Below are 22,208 nucleotides of genomic sequence, written 5' to 3' on the forward strand. Positions count from 1 at the left end.
AGAGTTATAGAGCATTGATGATACCATGATGCCCACTTTCCAGCTTCTCAGTCATGCTCTCTTTTGGATTTAATATAAAAGGGTGATTCTTAATTGCATTTATGACCAGAAATTGAAGGTGTTAAATCTGATACCAGCTTTTACAACAGTTGATTTGTTTTATTTAAAATTTCTGATATTAACAGAGGAGTCAAAATGAGGCTTCAACTATGAGCCTTCAGAAGTTCTGGTTAGGCGGGATAAAGAGCCATATATCAGGCATATTTTAGTTAGATTTCCTGTGAAATCATGAAGGTGCTGATAGACCTCTAGAAATATTTCTATCAAACACTGTCATATTCCGCCCCTCTTAGATTACAACCTTAGTACATATTTTTGCTCATGTTTGGAGGAGTCAGCACCATGTAGCCGTACAATATTCTGACAAAACCTGTTCCTTCACTCGTGTATTTCCATCCGAAATCAAACAGGAGAAAAGCAAGCAGAGTTTGACCCTAAATTGGAGAGCTTTGCCAAAAGAAGATATGTATTACAGTCACAGGAACCTGACCTCCAGATCTATGGAGCTGCATATCTATGATTTTCCAGTGCTTGAACAGATTTCAAAATAAGCCAGTCTGTAAATACAAGGGAAAATCTAACTGCAGTGTTACAAAGTTGTGCAATGCAGCACTCCAAACTTGTTTTCCTCATAAATCTATAGAATTGTGGGCAATATGTAAGTAAATAGCTGCCTAATTTATTTCTTGTACTTCTATTCAAACAAGTCATACCCCAAAGGAATATTTTAGCAACATGTCTAGAGTATAATGAATTTTAATATATTTTTGAAGGTATCATTTGACATTTCAGGATATAGGATCAAGGATTATGGTTTATGCATCAGAGACATATTCTGGACTTAAACACAACTGGATTGAGTTTATAGATACGCACACACACACATGTATATAACAGACATATCTATATTTTATATATATATATACACATGTATCAATCACCTACTTCCCTGGGGAAAACAGTCTATAGCTGTGCTTGTATTTGCACAGAAATTGCATTTTCCTGTCCTGTGGGCCTGTTGTGAGGAACCTCAAATACTGAGGTATCTCACATATTGTTGTAATTGGAAATAATATTAAATGTGCAGCAGACAGATATCCTAAATGTTAAAATGAAGTTGGAACTTGGAAGTAATTTATAATTTGCCATTATCATAATCTAGTAAAAGATGAAAATAAGGACAATATTGCAATTTTTTTTTTCCTGGTATCAAGTAATAACTGGGTGTATTTTTGCCCTGGGAGACAGCTCACAGCTAATGACATAATTTTCATTTCAGATATTGACCAAAGCAAAATTTTACCAAGTTATTATTCCTACAGAGATTCTACTGCATTATGAAGAACATAGCAAGAATACTTAAAATTCAGATTCTCACGAAATATGGTTCAGCATAACTCCACCAATGTAGCTAGAACTAGACCAACTTGGAGTTCCTGACAGTCTGTCACAGTGCTCCTACCCACAGTTTCACAGTTACTGAAACCTTAATTCACCTTTACAAAGTACATAATTTTATTTCTTAGTTTCTGCTTGATTAATAACAGGTGAGTGACAAACCAAGAAGAATTAATGTAAAACCAGATCTGAATAGCAGCAGTATCAAGCAATGAATATGACAACTCTTTCCCTAGAAAAAAATTGAACAACCAAAATAGGAGTGGTAAAAGAAATGTACATTAGCTTAACACCCCCCACCATTTTCTGATAAAAGGATGTAGCTGTGATAAAACTACATAACAGCATAATCAGTTGTCCACTGATTTATAAAAGATAAGATAGAAGTTGCTTTAAATTATTTATAGTTATCCAACAGACCAGTGCAGAAGTTTTTCCATTCTGTAGTTTTCTACAGTTTTGCCCTGATATGAATGCTAAATAGCTCAAGTTAATGATTCCTGCTCTTGCCAGTGGAATGATGCCAGTCCAATACCTTTCACAGTTCAGGTGCATTTGTTAACCTGTTCCTTTCATTTTCCTACCTCATTTTTCTTACATACATTCTTTTGTATAATAAATGAAAAAAAACAATTATATGTTATCATTGTCATTATCTATTTCCAGTGTCTGCAGAGAGTAGGAGCCTTCACCCGCTGATATTTTTTTCCCAAGTGCATTTACTGTTAATATTCCATTTCAGCCTTTCCATTCCTTTACTCACATTTTGCCACACTTCACTGCCTTTTTCCCAATGTCGCTGCACTCTTGTTGCGGCCTCTAAGATTTCCCCCCAGTGTTGTGCCAGCTCGGTGCTGACTGCTAGGTAGCAACCACATCCCAATAGCATTATAGGGCTGTGTCAGATCAGAGTCACACAGGAGTCATGTCAGATATAGCACACTCTTCTTATATGGTTACCTGCGAGGTGCAGTAGCTGAGGCACACAGTTATATTAAGAAAATGCCTAAGGACTTGTAGAGGAAATACAGGGAACTGAAGAAAACCAATGTTTCAAATAAAAGAGAAGGGTTTCTTCCATTTAACAAGGTAGTTGAAAAAAGAAACTGTGTTAGTGATATTGCAAGCCACTGAAAATCGAGTGATTCAGACTTAGAAGCAACCAACAATTACCTCTCGTATATACCTTGGTGAAAGCAGTATTTCACTCTTTCCCTCTTCAGGTCCTGTGGCCATCACCAGCTTGGCAGAGGGTGGAAATACAATCAGGCAGTGCAAGGAAATGAGGCAGATGTGCACCTATGCTTTGAGGTCCATAAGAGCTGGGGCACTGGGACTGAAGAGTACTGAGAACTTTCTGTGATCTGCTCAGCCAGGGCCAGTGCTGGGTTAAAAGTCCTTCCTCTTGGGTTGCACAGGGAGCATAGCTTAGCTCAAAGGGGAGAAGAGGAAAAGAAAATAATAGCTCAGGTTGAAATACTCCATCCGTTTGCCCAGCCTAGGAGCCTGGAGATCAAAAAGGCTGCACACATTTCAAGCAGATTTCTCTGAAACAGGGAAAGAACTGCTTTATGGCTTATGGTAATAGGCTGCTTTTCATGGATTCTAATGTTTAACACAAAAGGGAGGAGAAGGAAAAAAAAAACAGGAGAGGAAAATCCTTTTTGACCAATCCCTAATTCTTTTCAAATGGACTTAACATTTTTAAGTGGAAAGAGATATCCCTGGCTAGCCTTCCATACCCTGAATGTGGAAATAAATTTCCTGTAATGATTTGTTCCAGCACATCCTTAAACAACTGATTGCTCTGTTTTGTTTGATAATAAGTAGATATAAATATTAAAAATGAACCAGAGACAAAATAAAATCTGCACATGATTATAGCAAGAGGGAAGAGAAAATCATGTTGATTGAACAATATGGACTATAAAGAGAATAGATATTTCCATAATTTTCTTATTTGCAGTCATATGGAGAAATCTTTCAAATACAGAAGATGCCCTGTCTTTTAGATTTTGCTCCAGAGCCTGTCATTACAGAACAGTTTCCCAAATATCAAGTAAAAATAAATTTGGGAAAAAAAAGATTACTTCATGGTATCCACTCAAGAATTTTGCACAATAAAATGACGGTAGACTGCCATCTCCTTACATAAATATAGAAACTATGTCAAGGAATAAGAGTGTTGGTAAGCACAGTAGTTAATACACCATCTATTGTTCTGATATTCACTGAGCATCCCATAGAAATTAGGTGCATTTCTATACAACCATCACGATTTCTTTTTCCATTCAGCCCTGCAAGCACTAACTGGAATGTTAGGGTGGGAGTTGATTATGCAGCTTTGGCAGTGAATTGGTTTGTATGCAAACATAAAATGAATTGTCTTGCAGAATGATAGAAGGGGATTTAACTTTGCTGAGTCAAATTTCAGTAAAGCAAACAGAACCAGAGGGTCAAATGAATTAAACATCCTGTGTCACTATAACAAAATTATATTGCTAAACAAGCTTTGGATAGGGTTTGAAGTTTCAAATGCTCATTTATTCCTGTGGCAATATGGATCACAGGAAATCTTTTAAACCCTTTGTTAAACATAGAAAAATGTAAGGGGAAAAAAGAAGAATAAAAATAGTTAGAATGCAGAAAAGTCAGGCTTTAATTTTAAAACTCCAATTTGCATTCACCATTTCAAGTCTATATGAGAAAAACACCGTTGTTTAACAGGCTTAGCTATAGCAAGAAAGATAAAGTATTGGGTTTTCTATTTGAGAAAAGAGTTATTCAGTTCACGGAGATGGGCTGGAAATTCTGCTGGAGCTGGTGACAGAGAGTGTCCAGTCCTTCCCTGGAGAGACAGGGCCATATGGGAGAGGGACAAAGACAGCTCAAGAGCTGCAGTGGAAGGGAACTCAGCCTCTCTCTCTGGTGTTGGCATTGAATAACAAATTCATTGCTAGAAAAATTCAGGACAACAGATTGTCTGTGGGTCACATGGAAACATGGAATTACAGCAATGCACTGCTGTCTCTAACACAGCTTTTTGGATGTTTCTTAACAGCATCACAGCAGCTCTCCAAAAGGCAGCTTTAGTATCTCAAGCAGATTTTTCCCAAACAGAAATCGAAGGGAAACACATGTGAAAAAGGAAAGAACAGGGGAGGGAGGGAAAAGTACAAACGAGGGTGTTGTGCATCTGCTGCCTACCTATCTTTCTGCAGTTTGAGTCAAAGTAAGCATCCTTGCAGCTCAAGATTTGGGTCACCAGAGAGTCAGAATAGCCCACCACTCATGATTTTGCTCATTAGCAAAGTTTACTCTACTGTATCAATTTTGCCCCTATGATGGTGACAAAAAATAGTCAGGTCTTGGAGTATGTCCTCCACACACACCAACCCCCTCTCCCATGCAGTCTTGGAATATGATCTGTCCTAAGATAAGAACACCAGGTGGGAATTGTGGGAATTGCAGGAGGAACTGTCTGGATGCTTGCATAATTAATGCATTCCAGAGGTGGGGGAGTGATGAAGGTTGTGATTGACCTTGGTACACATGGGCCTGCAAAAGGGTACAAAATGCTCCTGGAGACTGGGCCAAATGGCAAAGTGACCTCCTGAGGCTGCAGGGCAGCTTCCAGGTGGATTCCACCCCTGCAGGGACACCTGCAGGGTACATCCAGCCTGAGGATGGGAAGACTCAGGTTTGGACAGGTGAGTAACAGGTGGAGATAAAATCCTAATGTAGCTCCATGGGTGCTTTGCTGCTTTGCAACTGTGCTTTCTGCAAACCTGCATGTTTCCAGTTGACCCTGTGTTATAGCCCTTCAGACCTGCTTAAATTATACTGGCAATATTTAGATACTGTATGAGCAATAAATCTCATCATAATCACCCACATAATCAGTGTCATACTTCTTACACCTGACTGAGAGTCTTCTCTCTACTACTCTGCTAGACTACTACTGAGTCTAGTCTCACTTTTTTTACCTTTACTGGACATGACTTCAGCATAGTCCTTGGGGCTTTTCACTGGGTCTTGTTTTCTTGAAGAAGCTGTCATTTTGTGTTTAATTTTCACTGATCTTTGCAAATTGTTTTATGTAACAGCCAGAGCTGCACACTGGTCACCTTGAACTACTTAGAGCATAGACCTTGGCACAACATGATCTAATTTTTCTTGTTTGCAAGGACATTCCTTATCTTCTCTAAGGAATAAAAGTCTGTATAGTAGTCACTAAAGATATTAGAATGCTTTTTATAAGATTAAATGCATTAATACTGCTGTCCTGTCTAAACAATATGAAACAGTATAATTCAGGACTTTTTACTTGACACACATTCTCAAGGTGATCTAGTGTAAAAAAACTCAGACATCTCTGACGTGTCTGATAGGCTGTAGGGGAAAATGTGCTGTGGTTAAAAATTCTGGTGTCTTCTGTGACAAAACCTACATCTTGCAAGTTTGGTGTAAGGACTTAAAAGCTGATAGAAGACAGATTTTGTGTCAATGACAGGTATATGAAAAGTCATGGTGCATGTTTAATAAAGATGACTTTGATTTCAGAACAGAACACTTTCTTAAGAGGTCCCATTTGCTATGGATGGACATGAGCTGTAAGAGTTTAGCCAACAGAAGAAAAACAGGGTTCTGCCTTCCTTGGGTCCCAGCAACATTGATGTTCAAATTCAAGAGAACAGAGTTATTCAAATGCACTGTGAAGAGTTTCTCAGACAGAGATATTAGACCAGAAAACTAGTCTAGATGAGAAATAGGATTATAAGAAGGAATTGGGGAGTTAGGGCAGTCTAGCCAAGTAGATTGGAAGCAAAGAGTGTCATACTGGGGAGTGAGCAAAGAGCTTATCAGATTGGGAAGTCAGGAGCTGGGGTCCACTGTGGCTTTCTGTAGGAGAAGATGAGGTCTGGGATGAAGTGGGGAAAGAAAAAGGACAAGGATGGCGAGAGGCTGGAGGAGACACAGTAGGTTACCTTACATCTGGAATATACATCTATCCAATTGCCATCTCAGCCAAGAAGCAAATCCTCAGTTCATGTTTCTCACCAGTGTCCATCAGCAATCCTTTTCTGGGAGGGCTTTACTCAAAGGATGACAACCTGTGACTGGCAGTGGCACTCCATTAATTCAAGTAGCAGAAATCTGTGCTGATGCTGCACTTGTTCATCTGCTGAGGAGAATGAGGAACCAGGATAAAATTCATCTCTTTCCAGCTTGTTTTCATTTTTCTTTTTTTTTTCTGCTTAAGAAAATAAATAAAGAATTTGTTAAAGAACATCACTGAGATTGCTAAGTAAAGCAACTGAAACAGGAAAGAGAAGAATCAAATAAATTATGTTTATTCTGCTTAATTAATTTCTCCTAATGTGATATTAAGAGCTTATCTCCCCTGCTTATCCCATTTTGGTCTGATAAACAATTAGCCCAAACTCATTTAGAGCAGAGGATATGCTAATACAGCATAAATATTTCTTCCAGTATGTGTTTTTTCATGTATTTGCTATCCAGGCTTATTTTGCCCTCTCTGTTGGAACAGTGGAAAAACAAGAATGCAACTATGCAGTCACCCTGATTTATCTGTTTTGGACATTGTGCCTGCTGCCCTTGCATTTAATCTCTGTTGTTTCTAGACTGTGCAATCTGGTCACAGACTCTTTCCACCTCTTTGTGAGATCTAGAATATTTTGGAAGTGACTTATGGAATAATGCCATGGAAATTTCCTCTAATATCACCAAAATATAAAGGACCCTTTGCTCACTCAGAGGGGTAGCTTATTGCTGCCTAAGAGGAAAATGGAAACATAATAATATTTTTCAGAGAAAAATAGGGGCCCATATTTGTGTCTTGGCTTGCATTCCCTCTCTCTTTGAAACAAGCCTCAATGTTCCAGTTTATGTAAACTATGCCTGAACCAGCCAGATCAGCCTAGAGAAACAAGGACTCCTATCAAAACTTATTGTTTTCAGAGACAAAATTAATCCAGTATTAATCCAAGAAAACGACTAAAATTGTTGAAGAGTCTTAGCTGTTCCCACTGCTTGTGGCTGCTGTACCCAGCCGATACCCTGCACAAGGGCAGACCTGCAGCTAGAACCCAAAGGAGAAATCATTTATTAGCAGATTACAACAAAAGGTGGACTTTACTCTCTGTGGCAGGGGCTCTCAGTCTGGAACTGGCTTTCATGGCCATAGGACCAGGGCACAGGAGGAGGTGAGGCAGGGCAGGGCAGGTAAGAATGTCACTTGCTTGATTTTGTCCCCAGTTAGTGCTGGGAGCTCATCTCCACCTCTTGTCACTGCCTGACCTGTTAGGGAATTAACTCAACCTCATTTACATCAGAGAATATTCTAACACAGTCTAAGTATGTCTTTCAGTCTATTATTGAATGCCCTAATTATATAACAAATTTGGATGTCACAATGTAGATTTGCTTCATCACAGCTGTGTTCTTGGACCCATGACCTTAATCTTGGTGCTCCCACTGCATAAAGGCAGATTACTGAAGCACACGGTCTCACCTGAGAGACATGTTGTACGAGCACATGCAATGTGTCCTTCTATTACTGGTGAGGCCAGTGTGAGCTATGGTTTATATCCCCTTGCTGCTGTCAGCCTTGCAAGCAGCAGCTGATCGAGGCAGTGATAATCAGTCAAGGTTTTTATTCCAGAAAAGAAGCCTTTTCTTTGATGAACCTCTATTCAGAAAAGTGTGTAAACATCCATGAAACCTCTCTTCAGTAGATGCTTGAAAAGAAGGCGCACATTTAAGACTCCCTTCTGAATAAAGTTCTTTACTTCAACCACTATATACATATAAATACATATGGATCTTGATGGACAAACTCCCAACATTTTATACACACACACACTCACATATATATCTGTATTTAGTTATTTAACTTGGAGAACAAGAACAACCTCATTTTGGAAATGAGGTTAAACCTCTGTGAAAGTAATGAAAAAATTCTCCTTATAAAGACATGTAAGAAACACTTATGCTCCTTTATGGAGGCAGGTATCTAAAATAAAAGCAGTCTGCACTCAAAACACAGACACAGGCTGCTGCTCAGGACATAGGAATATATAAAGCTCAAGAAGGTGGAAAAATTTCACCAGCTACCATTGAGGAATCTGGGCTGTGTGTGGGCTTGATATTATAAGAAATGTAGAAGAAAGCTGGGAACAGACTGTAGAGATTTACTTTTCTAAAGAAGCATAGATTTAGTGCTTTTGTGTCAAAACTTGGCTAAATAAATGCCTGGGAATTACAGCAGAAACAATGTATCCTGAATGTATTCAATGTGCCCCCTTATTTCTACAAGAAATCACCTCAAAAAGCACACTCGGATCTAAGTTCAAACTCAATATGCAAAAACAACTTGGCAGATAATGCAAATAAAAAAAGGACTACTTATTTTATAGTTACTACTAACCTTGTACATCAACACCAGATTGCACAACAAATATTTATGGTTAAACAGCAGAACTGTCTCTAATACAACATAGTTTGATTAAAGATCTTATATTCAGTCTAGGTAATGAAAATAAACCATCATTGCTAATGACACCAGTAGGCTCTAGATACCTTTGAAGATACATGAAAGGCAAAGCCCCTTTAATCAGGGATCAAGTAATTTCCACTGGAATGACGACCTGAGTCCCACACCTGCCAAATCTTTTTGACGTGGACTTTCGCCCCAGTCCACCATGGCTGCAGCAATTACACAGTGATGCCTTGGCAAGAGGGTTTCCCTGTTTAAATAAGTTTAGTTTAAATAAGCTATTGTTTTACTTCAGCTTCTTGAAGTATTTGGTACAGTGCTTTTTCCTATACAGCAGCTATCCTTTGCATCTCTGGAGCAAGAGCATTATTTTTCTCCCCTTTGGTAAGGTTCACAACTATTACCTCCAGTGGCAAGCTAGCTAATGCAAGTTTTGCTTTGCAGAGCAAACAAAGCACTTATAGAGAATATATTGGATCCCCTTTGCAGCCCCTATGTTAATCTTGCTGTGGAAGGTAGCATCTTCCATTTCTTACCATCATTCCTTCTTGTTTCTAGCACATACAGTTGGGATTGATTACCATCATTCCTGTCAGGTGAGTCTTCTTCACACACACTGGATCATCTCTGGGGGAATTCTTGGGGGCTGCCATTCAGAGGATGCACAACAATTATATCCTATGCTCCCTGCTGACTGTGGTGGAAGGAGAGGTGGTGGTGGGCAGTTCAACTCTGTGCTGAGACAGAGACCAACATTCAGACTTTTTCATAGGCACTTTCTTTTTCTTAAGGCATCTAGTTTTCCCAGCATCTTTGGTGTCTCTGTTTTCCAAGATCTATTTTAGCATTGTAATTACATGTAAATAATAATTATAATTTTTTTTTTTTTAATCTGGAACTGAATAGCTTGAATTTCCATATGCTGAAATAAGTGGTGGAAGATTCTCCTATTTTTACTGTCAGTTCTTTCCTAATTAGTCAGAAGTGGGATATGGACAGGACTGGCAAGCTCTGCTTTCCCAGAATTTGTGTTTTCTAGCATGACTTTGATGCTTGCTATTAAGGTTTCAGGATGTTTGCTTTGATAACTGATTTTGAATCCTGTCTGGCTTACTTCTTTTGCTAGGTTATGTATTTTCACAGGTTTTTTCAACTCTATGGCTCAGTAACGCAGTGCTACTAGCACATTTTATGCTTCCAAGATATGTGCAATCTGCACATATCCACAGAATGCTGCTGCTCATGTTGCCTACACAGTAGCTATGTATGATAATGCCAAGCAGCCCCAGAAAGCAAGTGTAGCCTTGTTTCACACCAGTGTTCAAAGTGAACCAGCCTCTTACATGGACTCCCAGATGGCCATCCAGCCCTCTCTGCAAGGCTGTGATGACAGAGTAAGAGCTGAGTGCTGAAGTTCCACAAGGCATTCCTGAGGCCCATGTCAAGCAACCTGAAAAAACAATCAATGAATGTGGTGATGAGCGAAGCATGCCATTGCATGTGTTCTTTCAGGACGCTCCTATGCATGAATATCTGTTTTTCTGGGCCTGAGTCCAGAGGCTGCTCTCCTCCAATTTTGTATCGTCTTGCACAGTATTCCACTGCAAATGACCTCCCCTATAGCATAGGGCAGAGAGACACTTTTCCAGTCTCACATTTTAATATTTTAACAACTCCATGTTTTCTCTTCTAAAAATCTGGCATTTTTTCCTAGTTTGTTTTCAACAACTTTTTAAATTTTGCTTCTGCAGTGACATAATGGTCTCTTAGCATCTCTTTTACAAAGAAAATGTCTTTCAATGCATTTTTGCTGCTACTTACTGGACTGCAACTTGCTTATTTGATGTCATCACCGCACCAACGGCAATCTCTTTTTAAAGAGATTCACATCATCTCATGTTACAGAATCTCATGTCAAAATAGGGCAAGCTTTCTGCTGGTGACTTCTTTAAAATGCTTTGCTAATCCATATTGTATCTGTTGTACACATTTCCCTATCTTTGCATTTGATCAGCCCACTTCCTGCTTAAACTACCCAAACAAGATTTTTGTAACTTGGTAAACAAGATCTGCAGTTTCCTACCAGGGCAGGAGTTTCAATTTCAAGTTTTAGGTATTTGATACATCTCTGTTCATCTTTCCTTTGCATCTTCACAAAGGACATTACTTGTCACTGATTTGTTTACTCTCACGTTCCTTCCTGTGATTGCACACTTTTCATTGTCTCAGCAATGTGGAAGATCAGACAGCCACAGGAGCTGAGCTGGGTAGCACCACAGACCTCCTGGTCCTGGTACAGTGGAAGCCATGGGAGAGATAAACTCAAGGCAAGGACAAAAGTGAAGACATCATGTCTGGTCACTCTGACCCCTCTGACAAGAGAAGGTGTAACAAGGACATTGCTGGCGCAAAAGAATGTAACAAGGACTTGATCACTGAAAAGATTGGGTTGCTAAGGGAAGAGAGGCAAAGGGGCCCTAGTGGAACATTTTGCACGGACATTAGAGAACTATAAATACTGGTGATTAGTGTAATAAGCTGGCTTTGCTTGCATAGCATAGTCCATGTCCCTTCAATCACCGCACAGCACTATAGAATTTTTATTTCTGAGTTTTTGTTTTCTTTATGACGCTTAACTGGTCAACTGCTTTTTGGGCTTAACTGGTTTGTTCTGCCCATCCTTTCCAGACTTTTCTGCTTGGCATTACAAAGACCGTCACTGATACCATGAGTTATATAGAACATCTGACCCTGGAGGGTGTTTGTGTCAGTATCTATTTCTGAGTCTTTTTGCCATCTGGCAAGACCCACATGTTTAAGCCAGCAAGGTGCTTAAAATACATCAAACAACAAGTACAGATCAGTCTGTCTCCCACCATATTGGTAGATCTTTCACACTCAAACTATTTTAACACAAGGCCTAGGTAGGCTATGTGACTCCAAGGCTGCTTGACTAAAAAAAGGTTGCTAACCTATAAGTGACAATAGAAGCACTTAAACCAAGAAAGATATATAAAAAAATAGCTGAAACAAGAACAGAAGTGAAATTGTTGAGTTGGCAGCAGTCACTTGTGGACTCATGGAAAAATTAACAACTGAAATAACTCTAAAACTCTGAAAAAAATATAGAAATAGAATATAACAACTCAGCAAAACTGAGGATCGCCCTATTGCAAGGAGCAATGGAGTCTGGCACTTCCCCGTGTGATTGCCATCTGCCTGACCCGCAGAAATCCAGTGGTTACCTGCATCAGAGGTGGTGAGGGTATTAATGCTTAGGCTAATAGCACATTACTCACAGCCATTTATTGTGTGTATAATCCAACAAATAGCATAATTGCTCCATACTCATAAATTGTGCTTGTGATCCTGCTTTTGAGCCTCCATGCAGAGGAAAAGACATCCATATAAATGCTGAGGAGGTTATACAACACCATTGCGCTATTTCTTGATTGCTATATTCATCTTTGTTATGAAAGTGATCCATGAAAACAAATAGGCTGAGTTTTGGTATTTCTTAATTCCTACTATGAAGGCCATTTTGGAAATGCATTCTTGTGTTCTTCTCCACAGTTCTCTGTCATAGCCAACATTGTGCAACCTCTGTTTTGGCATGTGTGGTGCCATGCATTGCTCAGATCACCTGTTTGGTTGGCACACTTCCTTCTTCTCCATCCTAATTGCCAGATGACAGTCTGCCTTCCTGGAGTGACTCAGCCTGCATGCTGGCTGGCTTACCTGTCACTGCCCCTGTCATCCACACGAGGATATGTGTCAAGGCAGGATGTGGGTGGAGATGGAAGCACAGCCCAATTGCAGAATGAAGAATGGAAGTGGGAATGCATGAAATTAATATTGGTAGAGTGGGAACTGTGGCTTTCTTCCTAAAATCTTAAACTCTATTTACCTCTTAAGATGACTTCCAGCAGAGCAAAGAATTGGGCTGGTCTTGCAATCTAGGAATTTGGTGTTCACAGAAATGTAATAGATTCAGGCAATATTCTGTGTCATTTATTACCTGAAGCTAGCCACCAAAGCTGGAAAGAAGCAAAAAAACCCACAAACAAACAAACAAACAAACAAACAAAAAAAAAACCCAAAAAAAAACCACCAAAAAAAAAAACCCCAAAAAAAACCAAAAACCAAAACAAAACAAAAAAACCCCACAAGGCTAGGAACAAATGTAAATGAAAGTTATTTTTTGAAGTTGAAATAAGTTATTGTTTTACTTCAGCCAATACTTAGAAAAATTAAACAGTGGTGGGAGCATCAAGATTTGAGAGAAAATTCTGAAGGAGATGGAAGAATGAGAAAAACTTACAATTTGGCTTATAGAAGCTCCTTGCTGTCCTGTAGCAAGGTCACCTGTAATTCTAGAGACTCATCAAGGTGGCAGTCATCTTCGCTTTGGGGAAGGAAGGAAGGAAGGGTGAGTCTGCTGTCCTGTACATTTTTGCTGTGTGAGCCGCCCTCAGTGACTGGCCAATACCTGATAATCTGCCCAGCAACATGACCCCAGCAGCCTGCCAGCACTTGGTGATTTAGTTCAGCAGCAGCACTGAAAACTTTCCTTCTCCACTGGTGAATGGATCAGCACAGATGTGTGACCTCACCAGACTTAATGCAGTCAACAAAATACTTCTGGTCACTCACAGTTGTTTATCAAGCCATGCAAACATGCAGTGCTGCTGTCATCTCAAAGCAAGTTAATTTTAACACACCCTGATGTTTCCTGGAAGTCAAGGGAAATGAAGTTCCAATTGAAATTTGGACATAAGTGTAAATGTCTGCCAAACCACAGCCTGTATACATGACCTGATGCCTGGTTTCTATTTTCTGGTTTACAAATGTTAAAAAAAATCCTTCAATTGTGAAACTACCCAAACTCTCTTGCAACATGAGTAGGACCTTTGTTTCCTCAGATGTAATAGCATAGATGGCAAAGAAAATGCATGAGTTGTGAATAGATGACTTCATATAGCTTTCAGGGCTAAAAAAGATGACTTTTCCTTGCTCACAATTAACTTTACACTCCTCAATTCCTCTCATTAATTGTTGCTGCAAATGAGCAGCTTCCTAGAGAAGAACAAGACTCAAATTACTGTTGAAGCTGAAGGAATGGGGCTCAATTTCTCCAGCCTGAGAACTGTCTTGACACCAAGCAGCTAACACTGATCTACTGATCAGAAAACCCACAGGTAGTCCTGCCATTTTTCCTACAAAACTGGCTGGAGCTGGAGATGGAGCTGGGAGAACCAAGAGGATGATGTAGACACAAATCATGAACTTAAGGAAACCATGTCCTCATGGTTCCAATACTGCACTACAAATAAATCTGTTAACTACCAGTGGTGTCACCTGATGGGAGCATATCAAACCAATATTTAAGAAAAAAATAATTCACTCACCAAGCTAGTGAATCCTATTGACATCATATGTGGGGGTTTTGAACACATTTTGAAGGAAGTAATTATTGATAGGTAGCTAAATGGGAGAAGAGACTAAAATGCATTAATGACTTGAAAAAAATAGATCATGCTACAAATAATTTTGTTCAATAAAAACGGAGACAAACATGCTTTTAGGATACTGGAAAAAATAACCTTTGGTTATAAATCAAGCCGTAATGAAAGTGTTAAATGATGCTATATAATATGTCATGTTCAGCATGGTGTGTGTTCAATACACACTATGGTGATAGGTAACGTCATTTAGGAATGCATAATGTAGATAATCAGCAAAAAATAGATCAGTAAGTAGGGCTGACCATTATCCCTCTTCCTGCCTACACTCTCAAGTCTTTCAAACACATTGTTTGACTATGATAAGATTTATAGTTAGATTTCTTAGCTAAATTGTGATTGAAGTGTGTGATATATACAAAGGTGCCTCTGATGGGACTCCATAAACCTGTGAAAAATATGGGCCCAGTGAAGTCGAGAAGAGAGAGGACACCTGAGAAATTAGGATACAGCCCCAGGAAATGGATATGAAAAGGAACAGGAGAATGTTCCTTGTAAAGGAACTGGAAAGGGAATTCAAACACAAGAAAAATGGGGTGATGCAGGCCTGAGAGGATCCTCTTGTTATGAACTCTGCAGCAAGGATATCACATCTGACTCAAGTGCTCCAGTGTATTATCACCACTGCCCTGGTTATTAGCATGGGAGCTCAAAGTGAATTGTCATTAACCAAACCAAACCTACACTCAGCTGCTGCCTTCTGTATAAGTGGGAGGGGGTGTCACATCCTTTGGTAGGAACAGCATGACTTGTGGTTTGCACAGCATACCCCAAATTCAGACAGATGGAGTAAAAACTGGGGAAAAAAGGCCTTTCAGCCCTAAGAGATTCAGTGTAGGAACATAAATTTACCCATTTTTCTGGACAGCTTTTCCCAGGCTTCCTCCTCCTCCATCCTTTATGAAACATCCAAAATGCCAGAAACTGCAACGCAGATTCAGTGCATTGTATTCCTTCTTCTGAACAATGCTCTCCCATCTGGTTTCCTGATTTTGTAGGTGATAACTTAATGGCTGCCACTGGTACTTCCTGGGATTACATGGTTGGGTTTTTCCACAATGCTTCTATCAACTCATGCCCTTCTTCTAAGAAAAAAATTTTAGATGTAGGTTAAACCAGCCTGATACGAATGAACAGTTACCCCCAGCTCTGTGAATTGAATAGGCTGAATTGAGATGTGTTTTCTTCATAAAAGGTATCACTGCAGTAAGAAAAGCCCACTGATCTCTTAAGAAGAATTAATTACGTAGAAAAGAGATACTGAAAAAACCTGAGCTAAATTGGTGAAAATAGGAAAAAAAGGTACAGCAGTGGCTGAGGAAGTGAGGTAGTTAAGAGAAAAGAAAGTAACAAAGAGTTAACCAAGGGGAGAAAGTATATGATGCATTATTTCTTACAACATCATTGACAAAGCATGTCAATATCAGCAGATCCCTTGCTGGATCTGTGGCAGCCCTGCAGCTCCATCCTTCCAGCCCATGGTGGGGGAGCTGCAGCCAGCTTTGTTTCACTCACCAGGCTAGGAGCAGCATTGTGGGGCCCTTGTTAAAGTCCCAGAGTGGTTTAAGCAGCTTAAACTGCTTTATAAGCTTACAGTATCTAAGCCTTCAAAGCTGCTTAAAGCTATTTAAGCTGCTTAAGACACTTTAGTCTGTTGGCATGTGCAATGGGGCTGTACCAACACCCTGGCCTGCAAAGCAAAGAGTTCACCTTCATATTTACAGGTCCCAGCAATGAAATCACCTCGCTGGGGCTGCCCTGAGCAAGCTCAGCTCAGCTGTGTTCTCTCCTCTTGGGTCACAGGATCACAGAACAGCTCAGTTTGGAAGAGACCTTTAAAGGTCATCTACCCCAACGCCCATTGTCTAATTGTCCCTCCCTGTACTGTGGGATTAAGGCTGCCCTTGACACCTGACATTTTTGTACCAGGGTCTTTGAAATTCTGCAAGTTTTTTTACTGCCATGGATCCACAGGTGGGGTGTCTAATGATATACCTGATGCAAGCCATATGTATTCTGTCAGTATTTATCCATTTGCACAGCAAAATTCACGAGCTCCAGTGGTTTTCTTATAAGAGAGAAACTTCTTGTGCAATATGAAATCCTTATTCTGGTGTCTGAGTGTCCAGTACAGTTTTAAAAGAACAAAAGAACCAGTGGATATTCACTGAAGTATACCTATAAACACTGAAATGAAATATTTATAAATTTCTGGGAAGTCATAACCCTGATCGTATCTTTGAGGATGATTTTTTGCTAGATTAAAATAACAATGGTGACTGAAAACACTTCCAGTTTACAGTCATATTTTCATTAACACTACAGTCCACTCTGATGATCACAGATTTCTCTAGAAGACATTTTTGAGCCAGTTATTTTTATATTAAGTAGTGACTAGAATTTGTCAGAAGTTTTATATGGGTTTGAATTTCTAACAAAAAGCATATTTTCTGAAAAAAACTTAGTTTTAAATATTAAAAAAATGAAATAGAAAAATAAGTGGCTTTGCTCTGTTTTCCTTTGTGAGTATGATTTTAAAGAGATTTATTTTGAGCTAACACAAAAAATATATTGCAGAATGCTATTTTACTTGCACAGTAATTCTGGTTGGCATTTTCTTGTGTATATGAGGCCTCTGTGCTCCTCTAGCTAAGATATATATATATATATATACACACACATATACATACACGTGTGATGCACCATGACCATGCAACATTTTGGGTTTTGAATGTTGAAATGCTCAATTATAATTCAAGCCCTTAAAACTTTCCAACCTTTTCAAAACACTTACATTTTTTTTTTCTCATTCCCATTCTTCCAATTTTCCAAAACAGAAAAACATCCTAAAACTTTGAATAGAAAGAACTACTAAAACAGAATTTCTCTCAGGCTGAGAAGCCTGTACTTGTTAGTTTTACTGATGTCTATATCTGTGCTGGTTTTTTGCAGACCCACTGGCATGACAACAAGATTTTGTCCTTTTCCATTGGCAAAGATTATTTGATCTGTGTTTATTCTGGATATGTTTGTTTAATTCCTCATTTGAGCACTATCATAAATGATTAGGTCATTACTGCCCTGGGAAAAGAACGAGTTTAATAATTAACTTGTGCTTGCAGAGCTCTTCAACAGCTCAGAAAAATGCAATAGCTTGCACATGAATCATAGAAGTACAGATTTGGATAGAATCTCAAGGGGTTATGTAGTTTGTTATTCCTCAAAATTTTTAATCAAAGCTGTACCAAGCCTTCCGGAGGTAAAATAAAAACAAACCAAAAACTCCACAACACAAAATCAAGGAAAAATGTTAAAAAAAGGTACTAAAGAGCAACCTGTGCAATATTCCATAACAGCAATTGAATATGCTTAGAACCACACATGGAATTTTCAAATGATTTCTTATTGAAAATATGTTATGGATTACCTTGTAATAATTTGTATGCTCTGTCACAGTTCCAATGATTTCAGCCACCTGCTACAAAACATGCACCTGGGCCATCTCCTAGCTTCAAAGAAGGACCACAACTGTCTTGATAAGTGCAGATGGCAGTCTCTCTAATTTGTATCTAAAATCAATAATGGCAGGTATTTACAATCTTCTTGGGTAATATATTCCAGCAGTAATCTTTTCTTCTGGTTAGAATGGGTTACTGTCTTATTTATTGTAGTATAGCTGAAAAAGGTTTCGTTGACATTCTGTGTGTTATTAGTGGGCATCAAAAACCATAAAACTACCCTCTTTGTAATAGCCTTTGATGTACCCAAAAACTGTTGAACACCATATAACCTTTATTATTATTATTATTATTATTATTATTATTATTATTATTATTATTATAACAAAACTAGTATTTGCAACCATGCTTTATGTGTCCAATTTTCCAGTTTCATCTTTGTTGATCTCTGGATTGCCTCCAGCTGATCTACATCTTTCTGAAATTATGGTGCCTCAGACTAAAACAGTATTTTAGCTGAGACCTCACCAGTGCCCGGAAGAGCATGCTAATTATCTCATCTTATGTACACTGTCATGAGCAGACAATTCAAGAAAATCTAGAATTACATGTATCTCTTTTCCTCAACAGCATCACTCTGTTGGCTCATTCATGGCCCTTATTAATCACTAGATCTTTATCTGCAGTGGCATTTTGTGGTTATGCTTTTGATTTCATCCTCCCAAATGTAGCCCTCTGCGATCGCCTTTGTTCAAATTTTTCATTTTGGATTTCACAACCTACCAGGATATTTTTGAATTCTAATTCTGTCCTTGAGCATATTCTTCTAATCTTTACATATTGTCACCTACCAGGTTTATAGGTATATAATTATTTCTAATTCTGTCATCTAAATCTTCATTGAAATGTCAACAGAAGCCTATCCATTAGGAGCTGTGCAAGACATTCCCACGTGCAGCTACCAACCACCATGTATTAGGTTTACTTTTGACAGTGGACTGAATTAGAAGTGATTTCAAATGGAACAGCTTTCCCCAGTTAATTTATGAGCATACAGGATGATATCAAAAACCTTACTCAGGTCAAGATTCATCTTGGGTCTTACATACAGACATTTGAACTGCTTTTCCTTATCTTTTGGACCAGTTACCTTATTCAAGAAGGAACTTAAATTAGTTTGACAAATTCATGTTGGATGCTTCTTATCACCTTCTCATGGTGTGTATGAATTTACTTCTCAGTAATTTGTCTCATTATCTTTTTCAGTAGTGACGTTAGGCAGAGTACTCTGTAATTCCCTAGGTTCTTCCTTTCCCATTTTTAAAAGCAGGAATGGTTATAACTCTGCAAACAGCCAACAACTTCTTAATTGTGTCAAAATCTAAGTCTGCCGTAAATGCCAAATTTAAGAAAAAAAATTTTCACTAAATTTTTCTTTTCCTTTTTTTAAAACCCAGGTGCCATGATGGGAAGAATTAAGGAAGAGCAAGGCTTTAAATCAAGTGCGTGTTTGGTTTAAAAGAATGTGCAAAATGTATGTTGTAATGCCAGATTTCTGCTAATTACCAAAAATTTTAACTATGATGCTGACTGTATTTCCTTCTTAGGGTACATAATTGCTGTAGGCCCTGGTGACTTATCCAGTCCTTCAGGAATTTTCAGAGATAAGTCAAGAGCCCAGTAGGTATTAAGTAAATTTCAGCACTAGAGACTTGCATACATCTCACTTATTCAAACATTCTTTTACTTGTTTTTTTCCCTACTCTGGCATATGTCATTATGTTTAAAAAAAATAGCATTGTTAAGTACTTACCACTGATGCTTATGTGCATGTGAAGAAAGCAGCAAAATTAATAAAACCTTTCCCTCAACTCTGGGTGTCTGTTATTTGTGCTTCTGCCCTTATCTTCTTCTAACTTCTTGGTATTTATAGAATCTCTCTTCCATTTTATGCTCCAGGAAAGTTGTAACTCATTTTGCAACTCATTCTTTCTACTTTTATCCCTAGATGTTTATGCCAGTGCTTTGTTACCCATCTCACTTATATGCTTTGAGATTAAGAATAACAGACCACCACTTTGTCATCAAGCAGGATTGTCTTTATAAAACTCACTTGAGTATTTACATGTTTCTTCTGTGTATGAGTTTTAGGATCAATTAGACAGCCAGCTAGTAAGAGAGAGAAAGTAACTACAAAACCAAGAAAAGTAGAGCTGATGTTTCTAGCTCTTATCATTCATCCCACACAAATTCACAGCCCAGTTTTCTGGGCTGTACATCAAAGCATGGGTATTTATGGCTAGACCTACCCTTTGGTATGTGCTTTCCCATGGGAGAAGAGCTGCTAATCAAGGTCAGGATTGCCCAAGCAGGCCAATGCTTCCACAATATGCCCTTGATTTCACTCTTTGTAGGATTGCCTTTTTGATATTCAAGTCACTGGAGTATTTCCTATGCAGATATACTGGCCTATTACTACTTATCTGTCTTTCATGTCAGGATGGTTTGCTGGTGCACCTACAGCATGGTTTCAATTACAGGTTTATTTTCCTTAGAATTCCTTCACATGGGACAGTTCCTAGCAGCATCCTGATTTGCTGTGATGAACAGTGGTCAGGTTTTTTACTGGCTTCATCTAAAACCAAAACCAAACCAGTGTGTTTCACCTGACAGTTTTCACATAAGAAAAATTATAGATTTAAAATAGATAATATGTGGCTCTAAGCAACTTAATTATATCCCATTTTTAAAAATTACTTTGCCAATGAAAAAAGGCATGTCAGGGCTTCAGCATGATGATTTATGACTCTGTCATAATGACAGATGTTCTTCATGCATCTCTAACATTGTAATCTGGGATCAATGTGCTTTTTTCCCATATTTGCTGGTAAAAAGAAATACACTATATAAATCATCATTATTTGTCTTCAAGGCCTTGTTCTGCATTAGCTTGGGAAACTGGTTTGGTTTTGAGATGAGTTCTATAGTAAAGCCACTGTAATAGTGTACCACAAAAGCAGCACTGCAGTTGGACACTTACCCTTGCTGGACACTTACCAGGTTGATATGCTGAAATGCAGGGAGGATTTAGCATGCTGCTGTGCTCCTCTGAGCCTTGGCAGACTTCAGCCAGGGTATACAGCTTCTCAGTTCATCCTGCAGACTGAGGTGCCTGATCTTAAGTGCCCGTTGTCTGTATCCAGGATTTATTCCCTATACTCCTTGGCTGCTGAGAGGCAGAATCTGAGCCTAGTGGGAGAGAGAATCAGTGAAGCATGAACAGAGAAAGGCATTAACTCATGGAGGAAGAGAAGTGACAAATTGTACCAAAAATGAGCTTCTTTCTGCCACTCCCCACCTCACACACTGCAGTTCAATAATCCTCCATCTCTAGGCCTTTCTTAGGTAGAATTGTTCTTGGATCCCATGTTTCTGCTTAGAGAACTGCTGAGAGAAGCTGAAGGGCCACAACTTTAGTTCAATAAAGCAATGGAGTGACAGAGACATATCTGTACACACATTTTTTGTGTTTTGATGTTGCAGTGAAATTACAGCAAAGTTCTTTACCAGTCCATCTTAGGGATTGCACTTCTTCAGAGCATGGCCACACAGGTCACAGCTTGTGGGATAAATATAACTGAGATTCAGAGCTTCTGCAAACCATATCTCATCTTGCTGCAACAGCTTCTATAGGTTTCTTATTGTGAGGGTATTTCTCTGCAGTCCAGATCTCTGCTACAGTTGCATTTATTGATTGGTCTTGCTCAGCTCGAGGTTCTCAGAAAAAAGTGCAGAAAATCATCTTCCACAAAATGCAGAAGTTACAGGAAAACTCCTTTTGCCAGATATGATTTTATAGCCTATCTTCACTAGGAAAAAATGTGTGATCAACTACAGATTCACCATTAAAAACATAGTGAAACACTGCATCAAAGAATATTCGTTAACAATGAACTCACAGTTAACGAATTTTTATGAGCTTTTTGATAAGATAGGCTTGGGGAAGAATCAAATACAGAGAATGGTTCTGCACTGAGGAGAAAAGGGTGTTAACTCACCTTTCAGATCTCTGCTTTTCACAAATGAGGTAACAAATAGGTGCAATCATCAACAGGCAAGCGAAACCATGCATTTAAGACTGCCTTCATCATTATTACCAACAGAGGAAGACATTGCTACATTCTGGGGTTTCCTGAAAGCTGCATCACATATTAAACTAACCCAAGCCTGCCCTGCTAGCTTTACTACATG

The 22,208-nt window shown here is 38.8% G+C and overlaps 1 long non-coding RNA gene across 3 annotated transcripts; it reads right to left on the reverse strand.

Annotated features, from left to right (window-relative positions):
• Window positions 1–7,993: 7,993 nt before the first annotated feature.
• Window positions 7,994–21,180, reverse strand: LOC121332858. Of its 3 annotated transcripts, XR_005952209.1 has the most exons (5): window positions 21,015–21,180; window positions 13,299–13,382; window positions 10,321–10,427; window positions 9,514–9,709; window positions 7,994–8,219 (listed from the first exon to the last, which is right to left on the reverse strand). It is a non-coding gene; the product is annotated as an uncharacterized LOC121332858 (long non-coding RNA). The 3 variants fall into 3 exon arrangements; XR_005952207.1 differs by lacking the exon at window positions 21,015–21,180 and having other exon boundaries at window positions 13,299–13,415; XR_005952208.1 differs by lacking the exon at window positions 21,015–21,180 and having other exon boundaries at window positions 9,514–9,714; window positions 13,299–13,415.
• Window positions 21,181–22,208: the final 1,028 nt, after the last annotated feature.

The sequence above is a fragment of the Onychostruthus taczanowskii genome, unplaced genomic scaffold (genome assembly GCF_017590055.1).
Source record: "Onychostruthus taczanowskii isolate IOZ18803 unplaced genomic scaffold, ASM1759005v1 scaffold15, whole genome shotgun sequence".
Taxonomy (NCBI): domain Eukaryota; kingdom Metazoa; phylum Chordata; class Aves; order Passeriformes; family Passeridae; genus Onychostruthus; species Onychostruthus taczanowskii.